Consider the following 18,389-nt stretch of genomic DNA (forward strand, 5'->3'; position numbering starts at 1 on the left):
CGCATGGCGGGGAGGGAAACAACATCTCTCCATCACTGCGAGCACCACGAGGAGCTGCTGCAATGTAAGTTGATGCGTTTTTTAAAAATGAGCCTACGTGTTTTAAAGTTTTACAGCCTGATGCATATTTATGCTCCTTCTTTAAGGTGTCATATTTGTACATTTGAAAACTCTTTATTTTTCCTCTCTTCTTCTACTACTGGAATTAATCTACAGGCATGACTAGTATTTAGTCCACACTTATCTGTCTCTTGAGTTATCTGTGGCTCGTTGATGTGAGAGTGATGATGGATACCTTCAGTCTTTCTCTTGTTTGCACCTGTAGGCCTAAATGTGTGAGAGATAAATGCAGCATCTTTGCTGCCTGGAGGTGTCTGGTTTTACTGCAGGTTAATCTGATGCCTTATTGATACAGCGAGGTGATATACAACTGAAAGCATTTGCATTAGTCAAATTGATCATTTCTGCTGAGTGTATCTACAGCACAGTACACTTTAACTGCTGTGCTGTGTGTCAGCATAATGCAGGAGACTGTAAGTGCTGCTTACACTGTAACTGGCAAACCGACAGTCACATTCCTCCTTACTCACCTGTTTGGACTCTTATGCAAAACTTTTTTGTGTTGCAAAAGGAAAATGACTAAATGGAGGTATTACACAACGTGAAAACAGTGCGTTTGTTGCACTATTTGTTGCCAGTTTTGATGGACTATATTTTTAAAGCAATGCATTTATATTCTTCATGAAAAATGCTCCAATTATGCTCCTAAATGTGGCCAAAAGGACTTATAAAATATGCATATAAAAAGGTGTATAATGTTGCTGCAGAAGTCAAAATTACAGCAAATAGATTTAAAATAGATTTTCTAGATTTGCAGTTGAAATCACTTGGTCATCAAATCCTTTGTCTTTACTGAGAGTGCAGACAAACACATTAAAATACAGCTCAGACAAGGATCTCATTAACATATGTAGATGCATGCTGTAAGATAATAATGTATCTGAATAATACACATCTGAGGAAGTTTCCTGATGTTTTATTTTATTTGAGATATTTAAAATATGAAGGTACAAGGATTATTGATCATTAGAAATCAATAACTTCTTACTATTAATCACGATTAGGTGCTGATCTGCGAGCATGACATGCTGAAGCACAAATATTTGCTCCCTGTTAGTCCTCATGTGTGACCTCTGACACCTCCGTGTCCCTGTGTCAGGTCAGGCCCCTTTGAAGAGCGAACATTACAATTCCCAGAAGTGGCCACTTGAATCGGTCAGTTATTATCAATCGGCTCAGCGTGGTCATGCACGGTGACATAACAGCCATCCAAATCTGTCAGAACCGGAGGAATTACAGGGGAAGGAAGCGATTTATATTTGGAAGATGTGATTTAAATGTGTCTACCTGAGTGGTGGTGTGTGGTGTTAGTAGCTGACTTCTTTAAATAGATGTGAAAAGATGCGTCATGAGGGAGAGAAAAAGTTTTTGAACGGAAGGACCTACTCTTTTCATAAAAACTACTCCCTCAACAATTCAGCTGAGGAAACAGTTCCTTTAGGGATTCACAAACGGAGGAATCTTTTTGGAATAATGTTGAAATTGATCTTTAATGGGCAATAACACGCCAAACTTGAGTCCTTTACCAGCACGGAGATAAAAAGAAAATGCATTCATTTACAAAATAAATAAATAAAGTAACGTTTGAAATCTTAAAAATGGAGTGAACCAGTCTTTCTTTGGATTTGCAACAGAATAAAAATTAAGCGTAATTCAGAAACCTGCACTGGATGTCCAATGCGCCGAATTAGCTTTGCTTGGCACCGTGCATTTACACTTCACCTCCATTAAAAAGCAACATACTGTATATATAATTATTTTTAATTCGTATGTCCAATGTATTTATTTAGATCAATGCAATTCTAAAATATTATTTGTAATGTCTGCTAAAGTCTATAAAAGCAGCCTATATGGCAAGTCTCTTACTGCATATACGTTATTTTTTCTATTGAATGAATCAGCAATACTTCCCCCAATAAACACGTTTTATTTAGGTAGGCGGTGATTTTTATTAATTCACTTCCAGGTATGTAGAAGTATTTTTAAATAGCTTAAATAAACTAACGTTATTAAAACATATAGTGCGCAATTTCCATTAATATCAGGATTAAACTAAAGGATTTATTGGCGATATTATTCTAACAATCTCAACATTACTTATCTTTTAAACTTTAAATTAAGCACAAAATCTTTATGAATCGCCACTGAATTATATTAGCCTTGGAGGAATCCATTCAGCATCTGCTCCTGTGTTCCTGTGTCATTACTTTTTATGCATGTTCACCTGCTGGAGCCATAAAAACACAAGCAAATAAAAAAACAACAATTCCTCCGTTTTATTTACAAAGCCAAAACCGTCAATAACATTATGAATCATTCTAAATGTGATTTTACAGCTCTGAGAGAGAGACTGATATTGACATAGCCTCTTGTTTCAATAGAATTATAATTACTACGGATTTTAATATTTAAGTGTTGTATACTGCCATCCTTTCAGTTCTATCCGTCAATCATTATTTCAAAGAGAATCACGTTTTTTTCCCAGCAAAGTTGAACTATCCTACAGTGATTCCCGCTGTCCTGCACCGTCATGTACCGGGTTATGATGCGGCGCTCTCCTATGACGTAGGATCACTTATAACGATCAAATATTCATCTTTATACACCTCATTACCAAACCAGTGTGTATTGATTTAGAATAGTCTTTTTTTCCCAGTTATTTCTTTGAATTTGGATAAATGAAGATAATCTGGAAAAGGCCTGCCACTTCCTCCACCAGATGCACGAGCACCTTCGAAAAGTTGTAGCGTTTTAAGATTTTATTCTGCATCTAATTAGAGGCTGTATTTCTATTATGTTGTTGTTATGAGATTAAAAGACGTTTTGTGGCCATTTGCAGTGTATTTTGGATTTAGGCCAGTCAGACTGTCCACAGGCCTGAGCCCCAGTGCTGCTGCTCACCCAATAGGTGTCGCTGTTTAGCTCCATTAACACTGATGGCAGCGATACTCAGTGAGATGTGTGATAATTATTAATATTATGGCTACTTTTCTTTTTAAAGGATTTCATATTTAGAGGATAGGAGTTATTTTTTTCCCCATTATATACGTGTGTAATATTTAAGATATGTTTGACTTGGCCCATTACAGTCTAACCTCTCAGAGCGTGCTCGCTTCCATGCCCAAATAAGGCTACTAGTCATTTATGAAGCTGTAAAAAATGAAGGTCTTTATATGGACGCAATAGGACTCTCTTGTCTATCACAATATAGGCTACAACTTACAGATTGTTAGTCATTTAAATCTCTCCTTAACAACACACGTATGCTTGTAGAGAAAACTAAAATAATACTAATATAGGTCCATATATAATATATCATACAATCATATAATTGAATTTCATAATAATAGTTTCTTTTCTGTGGTTATTATTTTCGTAGGTTGAGATGACCTTCACTTTTAATGTCGTCATAAATTCCGTGAAGATGAAATAATAACCTTGCTCTATAATTCCATGCGTTAACCGCACACACTGCAGCCCTAATATTGTTGTAATAATATGTTCATAATGTTTTCTTAAGCCCCAATGACATTTCTAATTCTTTCAAGTTGGGGGGAAAAACCCAGAGATATAATGTAAACTGTTAAATTCAATGGTTGCTCTGTGAGGCTTCATTTTAACCATCATCATTTGCAACTTTTGGTTTGCAAGTGATAAAGATTATTGTTCCTGAAATATATTTGATCATGGTCCACTTCTTACTCAGTTACGATTTTTGCTAAATTGGCATATACACTCACTCACACACGCATACACACAAACAGTCACACACACACACACACACACACACACACACACACACGCTTACACACATACAGTTAAAATTCTATTCTGAAATTCAGAATTTAATTTTAGCAGATGTTTTATTTATTCTCTAAAAATAACTTAACGCTATAAAATAAAGATCTAAAAATACAGCTGTGTTAGTAAAATAGTGTTGAGACCCCACGAATGAGCCTGTAGCGTGGATCCCACACACATGCGTATTGGATAATATATTTGTGATAACCTATCCCGGCGCCTGACGTCAGCACGTTACAGTTGCGCCCATTTCAAATCAAAGTGTTATTGCACGCAGCGTTGACTCTCCACTGTATGCATGCAGTTTTCGCGTTTATAGACTTAATTCAGTGGTTGTTTTTTTTTCTTTCTGTTTGTGGTTGACACTTTGGCACATGTGTGTCCACCCGTGCGCTCCTTTACGCACAGAGAGGAAGGAGACGTCGCATCACGTAACGCAGCGTGACCTGCAGGAGCTCCGGGGAAGCATCTGCGGCAGCAGCATCACACACTCCGCTGCTGCGTGCTGCTCTTTAGTCCTCTCTATCTCTCACAAATCGTTATCCCGTTTTACGCATTTTCCTGCAGACTGTCAGGAAACGTTTGGAAACTACAACATTTCAACCTGCGGTCGATTCTGCTGGTTAATGGCTCGGTTGGGTCGCTCTTCCTGCACGCCGGTGTACAGGTGACTCAGTAAAGCAAGTGGCAGGTTTGGAGATCACTACTAGGTCGTCTATCAAACGCTGCCAAAATAAGATTCTGGGTGCAGCCAAAGAGGGAGACGCGTCATTCAAAACAGAACAATGGACACCAGTTCACAATGGTCAACGAAAAAGCGGTGCGAGTGTGTTTGGGTTTCTGTACACGTCTTCCAGAGCAGCCGGTGTGTGAACGAGTGCATGTGTGTGTTAAAAGAGAGGGAGAGAGGGAGGGGGAGCGAGGGAAAGAGAGAGAGAGAGAGGGGAGGGGACCGGCGACGCAGCAGCTCCGCGCACACTGTCATCCAAAGCTGGGGAGGAGATGCTGGGATGCGGGAGCGGATGCTGGCAGCGGTGTCAGCTCGGCCTTGGTTTATCTCTGAGGCAAAAGTAAAGCCAGTATTCCAAAAATACTTCTAGGATCTGCTCATTGTCTCGGTTTACCCTCTGTTAGAAGGCTTGCACCGTTTGGGGTTCTCTTTGGACTTCTGGCTCTCATAGTTTGGTCACACTTGAGAGATGATGCTGGAAACGTGCGTAAAAATACTGAATGGACTTGGACCGGAGATGCGGGATTTATTCGAAGTTTATACCTTGTAAGTATGATTTTTGTGTGTTTTATTTGTGGATTTTTGGCTATTTTAAGCTCGACTTTTGCCTTATAATAGTATCAAATAAATGAGCAGGAATACAAGTTAAACAATAAATCATATAATATAATAAGCAAAAATAATATTAAATGAATACAATGTGAAAAGTTTGTTGTTTGAGTAAAACAGGAAATTAAACTTCCAAATAAAGTGAGCCCTGAAGTGCTGAGGGGCAGCAGGCTGCTCATCTCACATTAGCGGGAGCCTCCATTGAGCAGTGTGAGGCGGGCCGAGGCGGGCCGAGGCGGGCTGAGTGGCCCCTGAGCTGGCGTTTAGAAAGCAAACAGTTGTGTGATTGTTAGCAGAGCCTGGGAAAATGTCCCCTCGGCTGGGAGGTGGAGGGACTTGACGCCAGAGCCTCTTGTTAAGAAGACTTGTGTGCTCCCAGACAGCATTGTGATGCTAATGAGCACCAGCACGTTGTTGAACTTGATGTTGACTTTTTTTTTTCTTTCTTTGAGCGTTTTTTCTTTTTCTTTTTCTTTTCTTTCTTTTTTTTGTCAGTTGTTTATGGGAAAATTTTCCTCCGGAGCAACAGTGTGAAATTAATTAATTAGGCCTCTGCAGCTGACTACAACAGAGAGCCACCTCAGACTTGGAAACATGCAAAGTCATTTTTCACTGCAGGGCTTTAAGAGTTTATTTTGCTAAACCTGTTTAGACAGATATCACATCTGAATTTAATTGGATTTACTTGCATGGTTTATATTTTCATGGACGAGAGATTTCTTTTACTATTTTTTTTTTTTTTTACAGAACCCAAATTAATAGTATGACAGATTTAAATAACTGATAATTAGTATTATATATAATAATAATATTTTAATATAGCGTGTGAGAGTGTGTTGTCATTATAATGGTTAAAATTGAATTGATTAGCTTAACAAATCTAACAGTGATTAAACATCTTAATAGAATTTAAAGATACAGTTTCTTTCTTTCCTCTTTCTCCCTTTTTGTTTCTTTCTTTTCTCTCTGTCTCTCTTTCTTTCCTTCTTTCTTTCTTTCAATATTACACAGTGCAACAGGTGCAGGCCTATCCTTACAAATTTAATTATTAGCACTAGACTACTAGCCTTTCTGCTTTATACACTTCACCTTAAATACATAATTTCTCATGCGTAAAATCAAACCCACAAACTGGCGCTGCATTATTTCCAAAGCGACTAAGCCCGATTATGATATTTAACTCAGATTAACTTGCGTTCACAGTGTCGCTATATAGTTAAAAACTTACGTTAGTTTAATATTTAATATTACCCCATGTTAAATTCAGCTGATGTAAGTCTAGTGTTTTAATTTAAGAGCAGGTGGAGCCGGTTCGTGTTTATATTTCTGTCATAAGAAAGTTAGAGCAAAAATAAAATAACGATAAATAATAAAACTGATTTAGTTCGTAAAGTCTGTTTGCAGATTTAGATCATCATTCACAGCTTGATTCATTTCATAATTTTATATCAATAAAAAAATGTAAATGAGGAAACCTGTTAATGCAGCGAACTGTTAAAGTTAATGCTGTGAGTTTGTTACTCCTTCATCCAATATGGAAATTATTTCCCCACATCTATACGGCTCCTCAGTTTAAATTTAAAAATATGAGCATATACAAGACATTTTCTCCCCAACAAACCACAACTATTTCAGTGTTTTTCTTTTCACGCTCTGATTTCCAAACAGCGCTGAGGATAATTTTCATTAGTTTCAGCACCAAGGACAGAGACTGTACCTCACACTGGAGGTGCTGAACTTCACTGTCTGTCTCCCTTAATACAAATGATTTAATACATTTAAACGCACTTTATTTATACATTTTTTATCATGCAGATCTTTAGATACCGATTTTGCATATATTTTCTATTAGATTGTGTTTTGCAGTTTTTTTGACAAAACAAAATAGAAGGAATGGATCCTGTATTTTTTTCTCAGTTGAATCACACACCGTGTATCCGGCGTGCAAGCAAACTATTCAAACAAAGCAGTATGATAGGTGACCTAAAAGTTGCAATTTATTTATGTTCTATAGGAAAGAGAGGAGCAAAGAGCAGGAGCAGAACCGTGAACACGAAAATACAGAAACCGCGATAGAATACAAAAGAATAGAAAACAACTAAAGAAATGTGTCATTGAAAGGTGCTCGGCTCGTTGTCACTGCACACCTACTGTACTGTAATGTCAGACAGGACGTGACGCAGTCAGGGGGCGTGTTCATACGACTTCACGTGAGTCTGATGAAAGGAAGAGCTGGGAGTCAATCAGCATTAATGTACAGTACTCACACACTCTCTCTCTTCCTCTCCCTCTCTCTGTTACACGCGCACACACAAACACACACTGAAACACTTCTGTCCTTTAAAAGATGAAACTATTGTTTTTACTGTGTTATGTCATTGCGGATGGCATGAAACCTTTGTATCTATGTTTTCTTTAGAATGGCCTTGTTTTATAAATAATACATCTCATATCTGCCATTGAAAAAGCCAACGGTCTACTGATTGGAAAGCCCAGTATTATGTACATTAATTTTCCTATTGCCCTGTCCTGGAACCTTTCTTTGGAATAGGAAACATCACCTTGATGTGCAGGACTACAGAGGACAGACAGAGCTCATTACAATGCAAAAATATTGTAGTTCTCTCTCTCTCTCTCTCTCTCTCTCTCTCTCTCTCTCTCTCACGCACGCACACACACACACACACACACACACACACACACACACACACACACACACACACACACACAGGCTCGTTATTTTTTATTTGAAAAATGAACCTTTCTGCAATCTATGATTTCAATTAAGCTAATAATGTTGAATACGATGTTTGATGTGTGAATTGCAGAGGGCTCTCTATTCATCATATAGGCTACAGCTAAAGAAGGTGATACGTTAACACACCATGAGCCTCAAATAATGTGGCAACAAAGGCTGTGATTTAGTCCAAATTGTAATAGGCGTGCAGTTATGCTTTAGCCATTCCTTACATAACTGATCAGAAAATGATCTCCCTGAAATTGCTAATTAAAAGATCAACATTTTGTTTTGTGGACTCATTTTATCCAGTGAGGAAAATACATAACCATAAACAATTATTAAACAAAACGTTTCGTTTTCCTTCACAAAAAAATAGGATGATTTAGCTTCATAATAACAAGTGTATATTACGCTATTATCCCTAACCCTATGCCACTGTGATGCAGTCTCCTGTAACCTGCAGGCTGTTACCTTGGTCAGTACTCGTGACCCTCTACTTTCTCTGAGTTTATTTAAGGAGAAACACTTTTTTATTGTGTGTTTACACGTTTTATTTACGCAGACAGCGTGTGGCAGAAAGACGGATGCTTCATTTTCATCAAATTCTTAAACATGGCCAGATGTGTGATGCATTGAGCAAGGCCTGTCCAGCCTGGTGACTATTGCACCTTTATTTCGGACAATGCTAATGTGGTTATAATTCTATTATTTAACTCAGCTGTATGTACCGAAGTTGTTTGTTGGTTATTGTGAAACATGGCGCATGTTAATTCTCCAAATGGATGTTTTCTTACTGGATTATAAACGAATATATTCCTTATATTCTTTGAGGACCCTCAGCGGATTTTGGAAGGATCATTGGGATATTCAGATCCAACAATAATTTACGCTAGTGGTGGCTGTTTCACAAGGTGGATAATATTGGTAGCATTAAAAAGCCTGCATCATGATTCTTGTTTTTGTGAACCTCCTCGGGCCGGTCAGCCTCTACCTTGTGTTTTCCCTGCATGCCCGTCATGTCCATCCCATATCTCTGCTGCTCACCCATGTGTGTGCCAATGAGCATGCCTAATTCTGTGGACACCGCGCGTCTGACCCCGAGGCCCCCGGGCGGCCCTCCGCCTCCCGCGCCCCACATCTGACACTCAGAGAGCCGAGGCGCTTTCTCCTCACTCTCATTCCCCTTCCTCGGGTTCTGTTGTATGGTTTTTGACAGCCCGAAATGGACGTTTATTCCTCGACTATTCCTCTATGGATACACGTGCATACACCGGTGGTATAATGCTGTGCGTAAAAAGGGGCTTTGTCTTCGCAATGTGCCGGCATCCCACGTGGTGGAAGACAGGGAGCATCACGGCTGGAGGGAGCCGGCAGAGAGGCTCCCATCTCGGGTTGAGCCTAGAGAATATCTCAGCCGCATCAAAGCCTGATGGATTTTATTCATGTAGTTTTAATTTAAAAAGAAAGGACGTCAGACATTGTGGAAACTGCTGTTTGAAATAGACTGAATATGTGAGTATTCTCTGTGTTTGTGCTCAATTTAGGGACGTGTCATAATTAGAAGGCTATATTATATAACATAGCGTTTCAGCAACATTAAGAGAACAATTTGAGAAGGAAATCTACTGCACATCATTGTGTTTTACTCTGGCGTTTGTCATATAGTTTATCTCCATTATGCATATATTTGTGGAGTATAATTTAGATGTAAACGTTTAGCATACGAGCTGCCTTGCATTATAAATATTTATGCTGCATAATAACAACGTTTGGCTGATTACAAAGGATCATAAATGCTACTTTTCCTGCTTCAGCTTGTCAGCATGTCACCAACTAATCCAAAGCGCGCAGTGACACAGTGAGGCTGGACTTGTTCCACTAGATCATGTTGTTGACATTTAGCTGGAAGCCTCTTCTACTGTACGCTGTATGGGCCTGTGGTAGTTTGTCATGCTTTCAAACAATTCATGGATTAATTCACTCAAAACGGAAACTATGGTCTATGGTCTGAAATCGGATCGATGTGAGCTGGCATTTAAAACAACAATAAGCTGCTTGTTTGTGAGGGCCTGTGGTGTGATCTTCTGGGGAGACAGTGGAAGTAGCGTTGTCTCTTACCTCAGACTCTTACTTGTTAGCGCTACATGAACTCAAACTATGGTCTTTTTAAAAGGTATGTGTGTGCTATTCAGGCGGCATGGTGCCTATAGTTTTCCTGTTACGCCTGTCCACGGATGACAGGTGGATGTGTCATCATGCTCCTGCAGCTGGATGACTTCACCCTGCAGATGCTCGTCAGGCTTGTAGTCGAGGGAAGTTAGTTTATCACTGGTTTCAAAGAACAGAAATGATGGCGTGACTCCAAAAGCATATGTAACTGCTAAAAATGGCTAATTTCAGTCTGAAATAATGTACTTTGTGATCTATTGTTGATGTTGTTTGGACGGTGGCATGGTGATGGAGGTTATGGTGTGCACATTTTTATTTTAGCAACCCCTCTGCATCATTGGCCATGCAGTTCTGAGCTATTTTAAGGCAGTGTGAGGACGTGGTTTTTGTAAGGACAGGGTAAAGACGTTTACGCGTAAAAGGAACACAAAATAGAGTGATCTGCATTATAAATGCGCGTACTTATGTGTGCATATTTGAGATAAAAGACAGAGAGAAAGAGGGACAGGGAGAGCAAAGGAAGAGGGAGAGAGAGAGGGAGAGAGGGAGAGAGAGAGCGAGAGGCGTGCGTATGCAGGCGGAATGCAATGGCTCCATGTGACCACAACACAAGCAGCTCCGGCGGCGGCAGCGGCAGCGGCGGCGGCCCCTTTAAGAGACGTGGGTTAGTTTTTCTCTTTGGTTATCTAGCTGTATGAGTTTATGTAATATCATAAAGCTAGAGAACCGAATGTATAAACTAATCCTACAGTCGTCGCGGCGGAGCGAGCCGGAACCGGGACCCGATGGAGGTGCTGCTGCCGGAGCGGAGGGATGGATGGATGCAGCCTGCACGGAGGACCGGGAGCCCGCGGCAGCGACCGTGCATCGCACCGAGAAACGCCTCCTGCTGCTGGGGACGTTATGCCGGTTCAGAGGACAATCCCGCCCTAAAAAACGGATTCATGGTGCTTATTTCTTCACGGGGAATGCGCGGAGTGACAGTAGTTAGCAACCGGAGACAGGCTCCATTCATAGAGTGATGGTGATGATGAGGAGGAGGAGGAGGAGGAGGGCGACTCGGCAGTGCTGCTTCTGCTGTTTCTCTTAATGGAACAAGATAGCCGCAAGATAGTAGCTTTTAATTAGCACGTTTTGATGTCTTTCTGTTGGTTGTGTTAGTTTTGGATGCTGATAACCAGGAGGAGAGATGAACACGGGTTGTAGCTGGAAAAGCACCTGATTGGACGGCTCGTGGGAGTCACGTGCTCCACCAGTAGCCCCCATATCTCCTTGCTGCTGGCCTTTCTATGTGCTGATATGGAAAAGAGCTTGAACAATTAAAGCTAATGTACCTACAGAGGACTATTTTTTGTGCCTCTGCCAATGCATGTCGTTTAATTTGCACCTTAAAAATTGATGGTTGAAGCTTTAATGTGCCACAGTGGCAAAGTGCTCTAATTCTGTATGCAATGAGAACTATTCCCAGTATCAGGTACAATCTCAGGACCCGGTGTATGTGGTACTGCACAGCGTCTGTTCTGCAAAGATCAGGAGAATGTGCCGTATGTCCTCACAGTAATGTGTCACAGGCTATGAAGTGCAGGAGAAGATGATACTGCGATTCAGTATAGGAGGTGCTTGTCAAAGGGATCATCTCATATCCCTGGATTTAGCTTGATTGACGCAGTTATTAACAACAGCTTCAGGCTTCATGCACAAGGACGACAGAACAAAACAACCTCACTGCTCAGGAAAAAACATGTAGGCCTTTGTAACTTTTTACTGAGCTGAAAAGCAGCTTTTTGAAGGTGTAGTTTCTCTTATAGTTCAGTGGATGAAAACAGCATTGCTGACAGTAAACAGTAGTTTCTGTAATGACAGATATTCCTAACTGACTGGGGATTTGTTGATGCACAATAGCAGGCCAAACAGTGATCTCCATTATTTGTGGAGAACAGGGTCATCTGGGCCGTCCACAGCCGGTTTTCAGGCCTGTTTTTGTAAACCTCCGCACCATCGTCTCTTCCTTCTCTTCCATCTGACTCAGAGAGGAGCTCCTGTCTGGGCCCAGGACCGCCTGAGTGATGGGTCGTACTTCCGAAGTGGAGCCTGTTGAATTTTAAACAAGCCAGTCCTCTGTTAGCTGCTTACAGCTGTGGCTGCTGTGTGTGTGTGTGTGGTGGCTCTGCTCTGCTCTGCACGGTGGAGAGTGTGTAGCAGCACAGAGCCTGGTGATAGTGCTGGTAGGCCCCTGCTTACTGCGTCACAGACAGGGCAGGTGCAGAGGGAGCTAGCGTGGATTTAGAGAGGAAATATCTCTGCTTTCTCTTTGCTTCTGTGGCAACATGCTGCTATAGTGCACTGTCTTGCAGTGGGTGTGAATATATGTCAGTGTTGACGTGAAACAGCGGGGTATAAAGCTCTATTGTGTGCCATTGTAATTATGAGGATATTAATGATAATTTCAGACAAGCAGTGTGAGCTCTGCAGTTATACATCCTGTATTTTAATAGAGGGTGCTACAAATCGTGAGGATAGATGTTTCAATTTTAATGTGACATGAACCAGTGAAGGTAATGTCCTGTTGAGATTTTGATCGACACAATTAAAGCGTGTATTGTTTTAGTTAGAATATCTAATCTGGTAAAAAATTGACATCATTTTAAGGCTTTTTGTGCAGAATTTGCACAATATTTTGCACATGCCCGTCCCTGCTGCCCTTTCCAGGCTAATTTGCAACTAAAGCATTAATAATACAGAACGCTTCCATTTGATTTGACAATGGCGTTGTGTGCTAGGACCACACCAAACGCCACGGCAGCACAGCAGCAGCACCCTCCCAGCCTCTGCCCAGTTGCAGTAGAAATTAATGCATGGCTGAGGGGTAATAAATGGAGGATATGGGGAGAGCCCCTTTGAGATTGAAATGCAGTCTGGCGAGTGACTGAGAGGCAGGCTAGACGTCGCTTTTCCCACATTAATATGTGTCTGTCTGGGCCCTCTCCACCATCAGGAGGAGGCCCTCTACACCAGATGGAGCCCAGTCTAGCCTACGTCTAGCCTACCAACACCTGCCATAAGGCTGCAGTACACTTCCCATTGTCTTGCACGGTGATTGATTTGTTTTATATGTGAAATGTAATTGTTTAGCAGCCCAGATTTATTCACTGTGCTGCAACAATATAATTAAGAGAAAATGTAGCACGATTAGAGAGACTAGTGGTTGGAAATTACATAAAAGGGATGAGGTGAGAAGATAAGAGAGGAGCAGAAGGAGACGTGTTTATGCACGCATGCCGTGAATTTCTAACCGACCTGTCATGTCTGCAGCCTTTCCTGCTGAAGCGTGGATATGTCAGTATGTCCTCCCATCTCTCCCTCTTCCTCCACCTCTCCCTCTGTCTCTGCCACGTATTGATAACATTGAGTACTTTCATGTTATAGTTGTGGTGGAGCGTTGGGAACAAAGCAGGCATCCTATACTCTGTCCTGCACACAGCAGAGCCATTGTTTTAGGTTCACAGCCCTGCTGCATTTCCAAGAGACCATCCTATAGATGTTATCTTGTTTGTGTCACACTCGGCCACGACATTGCACAGCTGTGTGTGAGAGTGCACATTCTGAACATCTGTACATGTGCTTCTTTGCATGTGCATGATGCTACTGCATCCGTTGTGCCTTATTATAAGTCTCTAAAGAGTGCAATAATAATGACAGCCTCCTCTCTTTAATAGGATAGAACCTTTAGGAGTGTAACATTAGGCTGCGCAGTTTGTTACTCGACTGCAACACTGCTCAAGGTTGAGGAGTGTTTCTGCTATTGTTTGCAGAAACAGCTTCTGTAATTCCTTTTTTTTAATGCAAAAAATGAGTGAATATCTTATTCAGAGTACTTCCTGGAAAGTGTTTTGCAAAGGTTTATTCATTTTGTGATTTTGTAGGAGAGTATTTCTCTGTGAGCATCCTTTTAAAGCACCTGTCTCTAGATGACTACTATACCTTTAAAAATTCCCTTTACATTTTTATTTAAAGCTATAAAAACTTCACTGTAATATATTTTTGTCATTATATATTATAGCTATTATTACACCTTGATTCAGATCGGAAACAATTTACGCCTCATGCTCGATTTTTATTCCATATCATCCGAATCCGTATTCGAGCGTTATCAATTTTCTATTATCATTTTTTACCTTGAATTGAAACGGCCCACGTAAACCTTTTCTCTGAACTTATGAATTCTGGGTTTGGTAGCCTAGCAACAGCCTCTGACCCATGCAAGAGACAGAGAAAAAAAAAGAATTGAAAGGCTGACATGCAGGCTTTAAACCCGCAAAGGACATCAGGTTTCAGCGGATGTAATCTTTGAGTATTTTGTGTAATCGCTTGTGGAGTGTGTGTGTGTGTGTGAGTGTGTGTATGTCTGCATCCGTGTGTGTGTGTGTGTGTATTGTAGATAGTGGTATTGTCATGCGCTCACCATTGAAAGTTGAAATTAGAAATACAAGAAACTTCCCCCACACAAGTCTGACAATATGACGAGCTTAATTTCCCCCCAATATTACAAAAAGCTTCATTATTCTATTCGGACACATTGAAGTGAAACTTACTTTTGATCATGTTTAATGTGTGCATGAAATTCTTCATTTATTGCAGTAGATTCATATGTTTTCTTTCTTTAATCTTATTTTTGTCATGTAGTTTATTCAACAGGCCTAATAGTGTTGCACCAATAGAAGCCTGAATCATACGAAGCAGTGGCCTTTTGGGTTTGACAAACAAAACTAAAACTTGAATTTCATATGTTTTATTTTAAGATTTAATATTTTAGTTTATTTTATCTGTAACTTACACTATTTAAAATCTTATTTTCACAATGTTAGGTATCATTTTATTATTAATAATACTTATTTAAAGGTTTTAAAATCAATGTAACAAACCTTAAAGGCTTTCTGTGATCGGGGAATTCAAGTGCTCGTTGTAGTTGCAAAAGAACAGTGTGTAAGTGATAAAAAAAGGTGAAACAGACACACTAAAGCCACGACCTGCTGCAGGAGCCGACCTTTCTCTCAACTATTCTCTGTGATTTTGCAGGAGTCTGAGGAGTGCACACAGAAGTGCGTATCCCATCTGCAGGCCTGAGCGTGAGCCTTCGGGACAAGAGGTCAGCAGAGACACGCCAACTCCAGCTCGGAGGATCAAAGGTCACAGAGTGGGTCAGCACTCCAAAGTTGCAGGTGAGACTTCAGAATAATCGTCCTGCATGTGAGCCATCCATCAGACTTTAACAAGTATGCCACACTTGAACTTGAACTTTCTGTGCGCTACTTTTAAATGATTGCACTTGAACTGGTTTGTTTTGAGGCCTTAAAAGTTGCATGGCGTTATCAGGAGCCTGCGTTATAAATATGCTGATGAATCATAATTTATCTCTTCACAAAAAAAGCAGAAAAGTAGACCTCTGATTGTCCGATTCCTCGCCCTCTCTTTGGCCTCTCGCCCCGCGCTTCATAACATCTGATCCAATTTGTTCGATTCTTCGGTTTCAGCAGATAAGACGCAGGGTGCCCACTTGTGTAATCTATATTTTAATTCCTTTGTCCGTGCTTTTTATCCTTTTACGGATACATGGGGGGGACCTTGGCCTGGTGTGTGTGTGTGCGTGCATGTGTGTAAGGTGTGCTCATGTGGAAAGACTGGCAGGGTGGCTAAGTCCCTCACTCCTCTAATACCCTCCCTCCCTCTGAAGTCCCCCATAAAGACTTACTTTTCTGTCCTCTGCTCTCTGTCCAGGCCTTGAACCCTCATCCAGACACTCGCACACAGAGAGACATCTTTTTTTAAGGTGTCTTTTTCTGGATTGTTTGTAGTTTGGGAAAGTTTCAAAATGCATCTTAAGACAGCTTTGAATTTTACTTGTAGTCTAAGACAGATTAAGATTTTTAATAAAAGCAAATTTACTTCCCAACACGTTTTCATTTTTGGCTTCATCCTTTCCCTGCTGTGACATGGCACTATTCATTTTTAGTCCAGATCATTGTGCCTCATTTTTTTAATAAGATAAGTGATGTTTTGGTATCAGAATACAGCTGATCTTTTTATAAATTAGTATCCGCAGAGCCTTTCTGCTCTAGATGTCACAGTTATTTGGCTCAGAAGTTGGCAAAACCTTTTGTAACAGCGTGTTACGTTGAGAATGATGGAAGGCTGAAACTCAAACTAGGTGATCCCCTCACTCTCCTCTCAGCATCCCTCTCACCGTTGAGTGACGTGACTAAAGATTACCTCTGCTATCCTAACAGCTGCCACAGTGGGCCAACAAGCCTGAGAACGGCGCTCAGCTCGTGCATGTCGAACCTCTCGCCGAGAACAAAGTAGACGGAGTGATGGAGGGAGCGTTGGAAAAGGGGAGGAGAGATTGAGGTCCGTCATCGGGGAGAAAACAGAAGAAGAGAATCTTCTATTTCCCTCCAGGGTTCGATGAGCGTTCTGTGACATTGGCCTAGTTCTATATGAGCGTGCCCCCCCAGAGAAGGAGTTGCGTTTGAGAATCAGACAAGGGAAGATCAGAGGAGATTTCACAGCCTGTGGCTATACTCCTCCATAGCGTTCGACCACCTCTTAAACCTCCTTCGCTTGGCTTCAACTCGATAAGGGCTGCCGGTCTACTTAGTCAATATCATATCCACAAACTAGATAAATCGATGCAAACAAGCTCCGGTTGGACGTGGGCTTTAGAAGTGGAGGCATAGCTACGGGCTAAATTTGATGCAGAGACGCATCAATCCAGAAGTGACACTCTTCACATCTTCTTTTTATTCATAACGGCAATTAAGATCCGGCACGCATGGGTCTGCATTCAGGCCTTGTTTTACCCTTACAGGACCCGCGTTACAATGTGTGCATGTGTTACAATTGTGCGTATGGGAAGTGCGGGCCGGAGGATGTGTGATTTCACACATAGCCGTGTTGCTTCCACAGCCGAGCACTCTCATGTTTATGGAAAGACTTGAAGAGAGGGAAGCAGTAATCCGCTCATTTACAGTACCTCAGATCCGGCCTTCTATCTCTCTCTCTCTTATTCTCTCCTACTCTCTCTCAAACACACAAACAGCACACATACCTCAGTGTACCCTATCTCCCCCACCACCCCCACCCCCACCTCCACCACTCCTTCCCTTCCCCATTCGGGCTCATCTTGCCATCACCTCTCCAGCTCCGCCACCCCAGAGAAACCAATTCAGACTTTCTGCTCCACACCGTCATGGCATGTTGGCCAAGGGAGATGGAGTCCTTTCAGGTTCTCGGCTACAACCTCCCTCCCTCCCCCTCCCCCCCCTCCCGCCCCTCCTCCGTCGCTGCCCCCTCGCCGCTTCTCAACATTTCCTCCACACGCCTGGCGTATCAGCGGGGTAGCTCGACGGCAGCGATAGGACAGCTCCTGAGAATCTGTCAGAGTTATTCTGCACATTATGTGACCTTTTAAAGTTTCGCTAAAATTGCGTGTGGGTGTGTGAGCCATGCCTTTGCATGGTTATACTGTCAGATTACTAAGAGTATCTGAAGGAAATGAAGCCTGCGTTATGTGTTTAAACAGAGTGACTGCGAGGTTTATCAGTAATAGGTTATCTTTAATGGCAAAACCAAACACCCACCGCCCACCCGTGGCTTCTTAAAGTTGGCAATCTGCTTTTAATACCCCCGCTGTTTGCTGGGATGCTTTTTTCACAACGCTTTCTAGATTTGTATACATAAACTGTGCTGCTCGGCTGTTCTTAAAAGTTGATTTGAATTATACCCTCTGCATTATGCCACTTGATAGGAAATAAATCTCTTCAAATGAATACAGTGGATGGAGGCAGGGGGAGAAAATGTGCGTGTGGAGGGTAGGCACTGAGAGTAGAGTGGTGGCGTATGTTAACATAAATTAAAGTCTTTCTGCAGAGGGGCTCTGAGAGGCAAAGAGAGACGAGAAGAATTAGAAAGACAAAATTGGCTTTGAAGAACAAAAAGATTGTTGAACTTGAAATAGAAGAAAATAGTTCAGATGTTCTGTTACAGATGTACAAAAGCAAATTAGCTTTGTCAGCTTCTTTGCGTTGGTATAAGTGGCTTGATTTCATTAGCCAGTTAGCTGTGTTGTTTTTCTTAACCTCCTTAAAGCCCAGAGGCCTCCGGCATCTCAATGCACCCCGTCTGAAAGGCGAGGTGGCTGTATTAAAGGTTGGTGGTGGCTGC

General features: G+C 41.4%; 1 long non-coding RNA gene across 2 annotated transcripts in view; it reads left to right on the forward strand.

The window, feature by feature from the left end:
- The window catches only part of LOC138607508 (uncharacterized), a 42,860-nt gene continuing 24,471 nt past the window's right edge, over window positions 1-18,389 (forward strand). The window contains exons 1-2 of one of the 2 annotated variants that reach the window (XR_011309390.1): window positions 1-64; window positions 15,246-15,388. This is a non-coding gene — a long non-coding RNA (uncharacterized lncRNA). Of the gene's footprint in view, window positions 65-4,926; window positions 5,198-15,245; window positions 15,389-18,389 lie in introns of those variants that run through there. The other variant, XR_011309389.1, reaches the window with a different exon arrangement.

This window comes from Semicossyphus pulcher, unplaced genomic scaffold (genome assembly GCF_022749685.1).
Source record: "Semicossyphus pulcher isolate SPU_LCO1_2020_fin unplaced genomic scaffold, fSemPul1.0.p SCAF_4, whole genome shotgun sequence".
Lineage (NCBI taxonomy): Eukaryota > Metazoa > Chordata > Actinopteri > Labriformes > Labridae > Semicossyphus > Semicossyphus pulcher.